This window comes from Cynara cardunculus, assembly GCF_001531365.2.
Source record: "Cynara cardunculus var. scolymus isolate 2C chromosome LG 13, CcrdV1, whole genome shotgun sequence".
NCBI classification, from domain to species: Eukaryota; Viridiplantae; Streptophyta; class Magnoliopsida; order Asterales; family Asteraceae; genus Cynara; species Cynara cardunculus.
In genome coordinates this window covers 27,332,789-27,340,562 of record NC_037540.1, presented here as the reverse complement: position 1 = coordinate 27,340,562, position 7,774 = coordinate 27,332,789, and the positions used below count along the sequence as shown (strand labels likewise).

The window sequence follows — 7,774 nt, the reverse complement described above, 5'->3', positions numbered from 1 at the left end:
AGAAGTTAAGTTTTTAAGCATGTTGGCCATGGAAGTGAGTTATGCTGTTAATGTAGTGTATTCATCTACATCATGAATTAAAATAGTATTTTTTTTTGGTTGAGCACGTGGATTAGCCCAATGCCCACTATTTGCTGAAATCTTTTCAAGGATCTCATACCCTTCATTGTAGGTACTACTTGTAAAGTCCCCGCCTGTAGTTGCATTGAGCATCTATTTAGCCATGAGACTTAACCCATTGTATAATGCCTCGAGTTGAATGCAGTAAGGAATGTCATGGTGTGAGCATTTTCTTAACATCTTTTTAAACCTCTCCTATGCATCGAGAACAGCTTCATCGTCTATTTGTTTAAAAAGACAAATTTCATTTCTGGACTCAGCTTTTTTGGTGGGTGGAAAATATGTTTGCATAACGTTTTTAGCCATATTACTCCATGATGGCATAGTTACTGGTTTTAATGAATTACACTATGACTTTTCCTGATCCCGTAAAGGAAATAGGAAAAAAGTGAGTCTTAGAAGGTCGTTAGACATTCCCGGGATCAAGAAAGCACCAGTAATCTCCATTTGTTTAAGTTCAAAATGGAACATGATCAGTTTAAGTTCGAAATGGAGGGCTGTCATTTGTGGCCTAACTATCTTGGAGTTTAATTGCTCAAAATCAGGGATAGCATAGTCCATTATTCTTCCATTTTTAGAATTTTCCAAATTGATTATGTTTGGAGTTTGAACTCATGGTTGATCTTTATTTTTTGATTTTGTGTCACCATTACCCAAATCATTATCATTGTGTGGATGTCCTTGTGGAAAGTTCTGAAATGGTGGTATTGGTGCAAAACCAGGCGGTTGATTTTCCAAATGCGGCGTATCTGTAATGATTGGGGGAAGTAATGCCATTTTGGGAGGGAGTAGAGCAAAAAATGCTCTTTGTGCCCTCATATGGTAGAATGTTCTCTCAATATCATGATCAAATTCTAGAAACTCCCCTTGGTGTATCCTTGGCATGCACCACTTTCAAATGATTCAAACGGTACTAGAAAAATCAAATATTTTATTTTACTCTTAAAAAGTATTTTTAGCTTGCCAATCCCCTATAACGGCGCCAAAAACTTGGTAGGTTATTTTTCACACCCTTAGACTTATAAAAGGAACCATAAGGCAAGTATACAATATGATGCAATGTCGTCTTTTCCAAGTAATAAAGTGGTAAATACCAGTTATCGTCTACGGAGATTGTAGTAAAAGCTTAATAAGAGTCTAATGAAAGAAATGATTTCAGATGATGAAATTGAAAAGCTCGGTTGGATCTAAGTTACTATTGCTGAAATAACATAATATAAAAAGGTAGCATGGTTGTAATACTTGTGGTGAGATGTAAACACAAATTCCAACAGACAATGTTGTAGGAACGTTACGGTAAGCAGTAAGTCATAACTAGTTCCACCATCTATTTTGAGGGTATTCCTCTCGGACTTCCACCATTGAACTATATAATAGCTTTCAATCTATATCTCTATGTGGTATCCTGACGAGGGATTGTGATGAAATGGTGTCCTCAGAATATATGGATAAACAAATATCTTTGTTAAAAGTCACTCTTTCGAGCTGATTCTCATATCATTCAAGTTGGCGTGTGTTCTAGGTAGTTCCTATTTGAATGTATCGCACTTTAACACTGTAACAAGTCATGAACCAGTCAAGAATTAATTAGTTTGAAAGATAAATGACAAGTGTCCTTGTTGGTAACTTTCTCAAGTCTACCTCTCATATCATTCAAGTTGACGTGCATTCAATGACTTATCACTAAGACCATAGCACTTTAACACTTTCAAAGTGATCAAATCGTCAAGGAGTGTCATTAGTTTTTATAAAAACTTGAATGAAATAGTGGAACATTGTTATTGCGAAACAACGTCTACTTTCCTTTGGTTTAACATCTCACCTTTTGTCTCACACCCAAGCTAATGGAATTAGCTACTCATTACGGAAAGTAAATGACAAGAAATATAAAAACAGAAAGTAAAGAAATAAATGTAAATGATGGAAATTAAATGACTGAATGTAAAAAAGCAGAAAGTAAATGACAAGGAAAGTAAATAAAGTAATGACAAGAACAATGTTGCAACAATATATCTTAAAGAATAATTTTAAAGAAATTCAAGAACTAACTTGAATATACTATGTTAGACCCCAACTTGTGAAAGTGTAAGTAAGAAGTATCTTGCTCTAGTCAATAGGACTTAGTCTATAGAAGTTGTCTGGCTAAGAGCTCTCATATAGAAGATCAAGAACTAGAGCTCTTACTCAGAGTGAAGGTTCCATTCATACAGAGCTCGCGCTCTATCTCCGTGAACGTTCTAGTCTTGTGCGCCAAAAAGCATAAGCGCTTGACTTAAAGCAACAACTCCAAGACCCAGAGCCTCTACATAGTACATGCAGAGCTTCTGCATATACAGAACCTCTGCATAGTACATACAGAGCTTTTGTATGCTCATGCAGAGCTTCTGGATACCCTCTTCACGGAAAGCGCATGTTAGCCCAGATATTCTCGCAAAGCGTCTAACAAATTCAAGGCGGCTTGACCAAGTCTGCTCCGCTATTCAAGGGAAGTCAAAGATAAGGATGCAGACCAGTCAGCTCAGAGTTCCACGCCTTTTTTATAGCATAGTTTGTTAGACCTAGGCGTATATAAGAAGGCCTCTGCCTCAGGTTCAAATAACCTGAAGGAGCCGACTTATACTATACGCGAATTCTTGTGAGATTACTTTTTGTTCTTCAATTATTCACTATTATCAATAAAAGCATTTGGTTATTCAAAGTATTATTTATTGTTTTACTTTCTTCTTTGAATATTCTATTTAATCAATAGAAATACTTTGCTGTTCTTAATTCTTATTTTACACAAACAATATTTCTGCAAATTAAGAGTGTATGGGTTCCAACAATTGGTATCAGAGCCTGCTAATCAAATCAATTGATTAGTCGATCGATATCCGACTGGATTATACTCTTAATTTTCTTTTGATTATTCGTTTTCAAAAGGATTTATCACTCCTATTTTTCAATCTTAAAAACGTTTGCTTTTGAGTAATCTGGAAATCGTTTTTCAGTCGATCTTCCTTCTTGTCAAAGTTCTCTTTTCAAAAATCTCAATTAAAAATGTCGTCTTCTCAATCATGGAACTCCATGTATAGTGTCGGCTCCTTAACAAAACCTCCGACTCTCATTAGGGAATAATATCCCCAATGGAAGATACGGATGATCAATTTCTACGAGGGTCTTGACCTAGAATTGTAAGAGTCAATCTTAAATGGCCCATACGTCCCTACTACCATCATTCCTCGGATTCCTACTGCTGGTGATACAGTTGAGCTACCTGCCAGGCGAGTTCCCAAACTTCGTCGTGACTAGAACGATGAAGATAAACGAAGAGTGGAGGTGGATCAAAAGGCCAAACGACTTTTGATCATGGCACTTCCCAAAAAATTCTTCCAGTCACTAGACGTGTGCGACTCGGCGAAGGATTTGTGGGATCAACTGGCCAACCAGTTGGAAGGGGGTATCAAGATGAAACAAAATCGTCGTGCCCAATGCCTCAATGAATACAATAGCTTCCAGGCACTCCCTGATGAGTCTTTAGAACAGACTTATCATCGCTTCAACACGCTGATCAACAAATGTCACAAGTGTGACGTGATCAGAACTCAAAAAGAGAACAACATGCTCTTCTTGAAGAGATTGAATGCAGAATGGAGCAATCTAACGATGTCGCTCAAGGCAAACCAGAATCTACAGGAATGGACTCTGCATGATGTATATGGGACGCTGCAGGCTCAATAACAAGAAGTGCAGAAGGCAAAGGTCGCTCTGGGCGGACCTCTGGCTCTTGTCTCTGATTCAAAAGAGACAGGATCATGCCAAACGCACAGAGAACGGAGACCCCAAGAAGAAAGAAGGAAAGGAAAGAAGGCTCTCATCCTGGAGAGTGATGATGAAACAGACAGAGCATCTAGCTCTGAAGACGATGACATTAATGCCTTTGCGAAATACTTGGCCCTGATCACCAAGAAATTCCAAAGGAAGTTTAAAAAGAAGGTCTTTGACAGAAGAGGAAGACAAAGCGACCAAAGCAGAGGGAAGTCTTTCGATGGAAGGAACCCTCCTTCTATTCCCAACAAAAAGGAAGAAGAGCAGTCGGAACAGAAGAAGCATGGCGTCCGATGCTTTAGATGTGGAAAGATGGGGCACTACTCCAAAGAGTACAGAGGCCCTCTTGTGAAAGATGAACTGTACTACAAAAATAAGTACAAGTATAATCGATCACAAAGGAGTCTCATGGCAGAACAGGAGAATTGGGTCTCTGACTCCTCATCTGATGAAGAAGACCAAGCCAACTTCTGTGGGATGGCTGTTGAGAATGAGTCTGGATCTTACTTCGACTCCTAGGTATGTTCTATCTTTGGTTACCCTCACTCTGACCTGGAAGAGAGCATCTCTGCTTTGACAAACGATTTCATCAATCTATAGCAAAAGCTTTCTCTCGAAAAATCTAAACAAAAATCCTTAGAAAAGGAAAAACTATTTTTTGAACGGGAGACAGAGCTATTGACTGTAGAAAAACAAGAGTTATCAGTGGAGAATGAAAAGTTTTTACAAAAAAACGATCCACTGAAACAAGTTTTAAAACAGAGTGCTTAGAATTAAAAGCGGGTATTAAGAAAAAGGATACAGAGCTTATAGAAAAAGAAAGAGATAGATTAAACTCTGAGTCCCTAAAAGATTATTTTCAAAAGGAAAGGGAGTTCCTACACCAGAGCTTACAAAGAAAAGAGCTCTTGATTAAAAAATATCAAGATGCTCAGCAGGTGTACCTTCAAGTGGCATAAAGACACGGGCTGCCACAGCTAATGAATGTTTATTCGTAAACTTTCTTAGCATGGTAGAGCCTAAGAAAGTACATGAAGCCCTACAAGATCCTAGTTGGGTCGATGCCATACAAGAAGAGCTCCAACAATTTGAAAGAAATAAGGTATGGACTCTTGTTCCTTTACCAAAAGATAAAATTGCAATTGGTTGTAAATGGGTTTTCAGGAACAAGAAGGATGAGGGGGGATCGTGGTAAGAAATAAAGCTAGGCTCGTAGCAAAAGGCTATTGCCAGGAAGAAGGCATAGAATATGACGAGACCTTTACGCCAATAGCAAGGCTAGAAGCTATATGCTTATTCTTAGCCTTCTCTGTACATAAGGGATTTCGAGTCCATCAAATGGACGTGAAGTCAGCCTTCTTGAACGGTAAGCTGAAGGATGAAGTCTACGTTCAACAACCTCTGGGGTTTGAAAGCTCCATACATCCAGAGTATGTCTATTTCCTAGACAAAGCTCTGTATGGACTTAAGCAAGCACCTCGAGCCTGGTATGAACGTCTCTCGTCTTTCCTCTAATCTAAAGGTTTTGAAAAAGGTAAAATCGATACAACTTTGTTTATTAAAAGGTATAAAGGTGAGATGCTCTTAGTACAGATATATGTGGACGACAATATCTTTGGTTCAACGAACTAGAGGCATTGTGATAAGTTTTCTGCGTTGATGAAGAGCGAGTTTGAAATGAGCATGATGGGAGAATTGACCTTCTTCCTCGGCTTGCAAGTAAAACAAAGGGAGGATGGTATCTTCATTAGCCAAGCTAAGTATGTCTCCGACATATTAAAGAAATACCAACTCCACAACTCTTCCACCATGAGAACACCAATCGCTATGGGTACTAAGCTTGACATAGATCCATCTGGAAAACCGGTGGATGTTAAGACTTACCGTGAAATGATTGGATCATTACTATACCTCCGGCTAGTAGACTAGACATCATGTTTGCCACATGTCTCTATGCCCGTTTTCAAGCAAATCCAAAGGAATCTCACTTTTCGGCTGTAAAAAGAATCTTTAGATACCTTAAAGGGACTCAATTTTTGGGTCTTTGGTATCCAAAGTATTTTGGTTTTGATCTTATTGCGTACACAGATTCTGATCATGTAGGTTGTAAACTCAATCGAAAGAGTACGTCAGGGAGCTGCCAATTACTTGGGGACAAGCTCATAAGCTGGACCTCGAAGAAGCAGAACTCCGTTTCTACTTCCACAACTGAAGCATAGTATGTAGCTACAGTCAGTTGTTGTTCCCAAGTGATATGGATGAAGACTCAACTGAAAGACTATGGCATAGAGTTTGAGAATATTCCAATTCTATGTGACTCAGAGAGTGCTATCTCAATCACAGCCAATCCTGTGCAACACTAAAAACCAAAGCACATCGATGTTCGATACAATTTCATCAAGGACCATGTAGAGAAAGGTACAATTGAAATGTTCTTTGTTAGTACAGATTTACAACTTGCTGACATTTTTACAAAAGCTCTTGATGAAAAGCGGTTTAATTTTCTAGTTAGCAAGTTGGGTATGCTTAATCTTTCAAACTAAGGCAGAACCTCTGTATGTACTATACAGAGCCTCTGCATCCCTTTATGCATACCTCTATTTTTTGTTTATTTGTATTGGTCCATGAGACAGAGCCTCTGCATAGTACATGCAGAGCCTCTTACTCAAGTCCTAGTTCTTTTGTGATACAGAGCCTCTGTATAGTACATACAGAGCCTTTGTACCGTGATTATTACGCATATGTTCTACTTATCACAAATGATCCAAGCATAGTTCAAGGGGGAGCAGATAAGAAGAGCTCAAGTCAAGGGGGAGAACAAGATCATGTCACATAGAGCCTTTGCTTCAAAACTTCTCATGATTATAGAACAGAGCCTCTGTATGTACTATACAAAGCCTCTGCCTCTAAACATAGCAAGTTTTCTATAGAGGATATGTATAGTACAATCACGAGTCTCTGTATGAGATCCTAAGGTACGTTCTCCTCTTCTGCATGTAGTACTCTGGTTCTCAATAAAACCTCTACTTCTCACGAACCAGAGTATTTACACTTGGAAATTTTTTTCTTGATAATCAAAATACATTATTTTATTAAGAAGGCGTAAAGTTTATTTTAATTGTTTAATAAAAGTTGTCACCCACATTAAGCGTCACCGCCTGTGAGCTTATCTTTTCAAACGTGGGAGGCGCCACTTGCAGCTGGCAATCCACGTGGCACGCCCCCACAGGCTTTGAGAAAACCGGTTCAGTTTTTACCTGACATTTGGGGCACTAAAACACTCAAGTGTTTTTATTTTATTCTATTTAAACAAATTTTACCCCAAAATTAATCTTTTACGCTTACAAAAATATTCAAGAACACCCGTCGTCTTCAACCTTCAACCGCCATTGCCACAACTTCAAGCTCTCAAACCAGTGTTCAAAGATCAATTCAGTCTTCAACCGTTCATCCTGTTTGACAAGTATGTACCAAAAATCCTTTCCTCCATCCCATTACTCGATTCAAGAACTCCTTCTTGAAACCCTAGAAATTCTTTCATCTCCTTCCAAACCCAAAACCTGCAACCATGTCCCCATCCGAATCTGGAAACTCCCAAACCCACACTGCAACCCACAAAACTATGGAAGATACTAGTCAAAACCTAGTTCCTCTTCCTATCAAACCAAATAACCACGCCCTAAACCTCCAACTTGAAAACTTCGACACCAAATACCTGTTATAACCAGGTCCGAGACAACCTGGGTTGAGGTAATTTATACATGTTTATTATGTGGATTACGTGAAATATGCATACCAAAGTAGAAATGCATGAACTATATATGTGAACATGATATTGTGCATGCAT

General features: G+C 38.6%; 1 non-coding gene across 1 annotated transcript; it reads left to right on the top strand.

The window, feature by feature from the left end:
• The first annotated feature begins 271 nt into the window (after positions 1-271).
• On the top strand, positions 272-378 carry LOC112526250. Its single transcript, XR_003070573.1, has one exon. It is a non-coding gene; the product is annotated as a small nucleolar RNA R71 (small nucleolar RNA).
• The last annotated feature ends 7,396 nt before the right edge of the window (positions 379-7,774 follow it).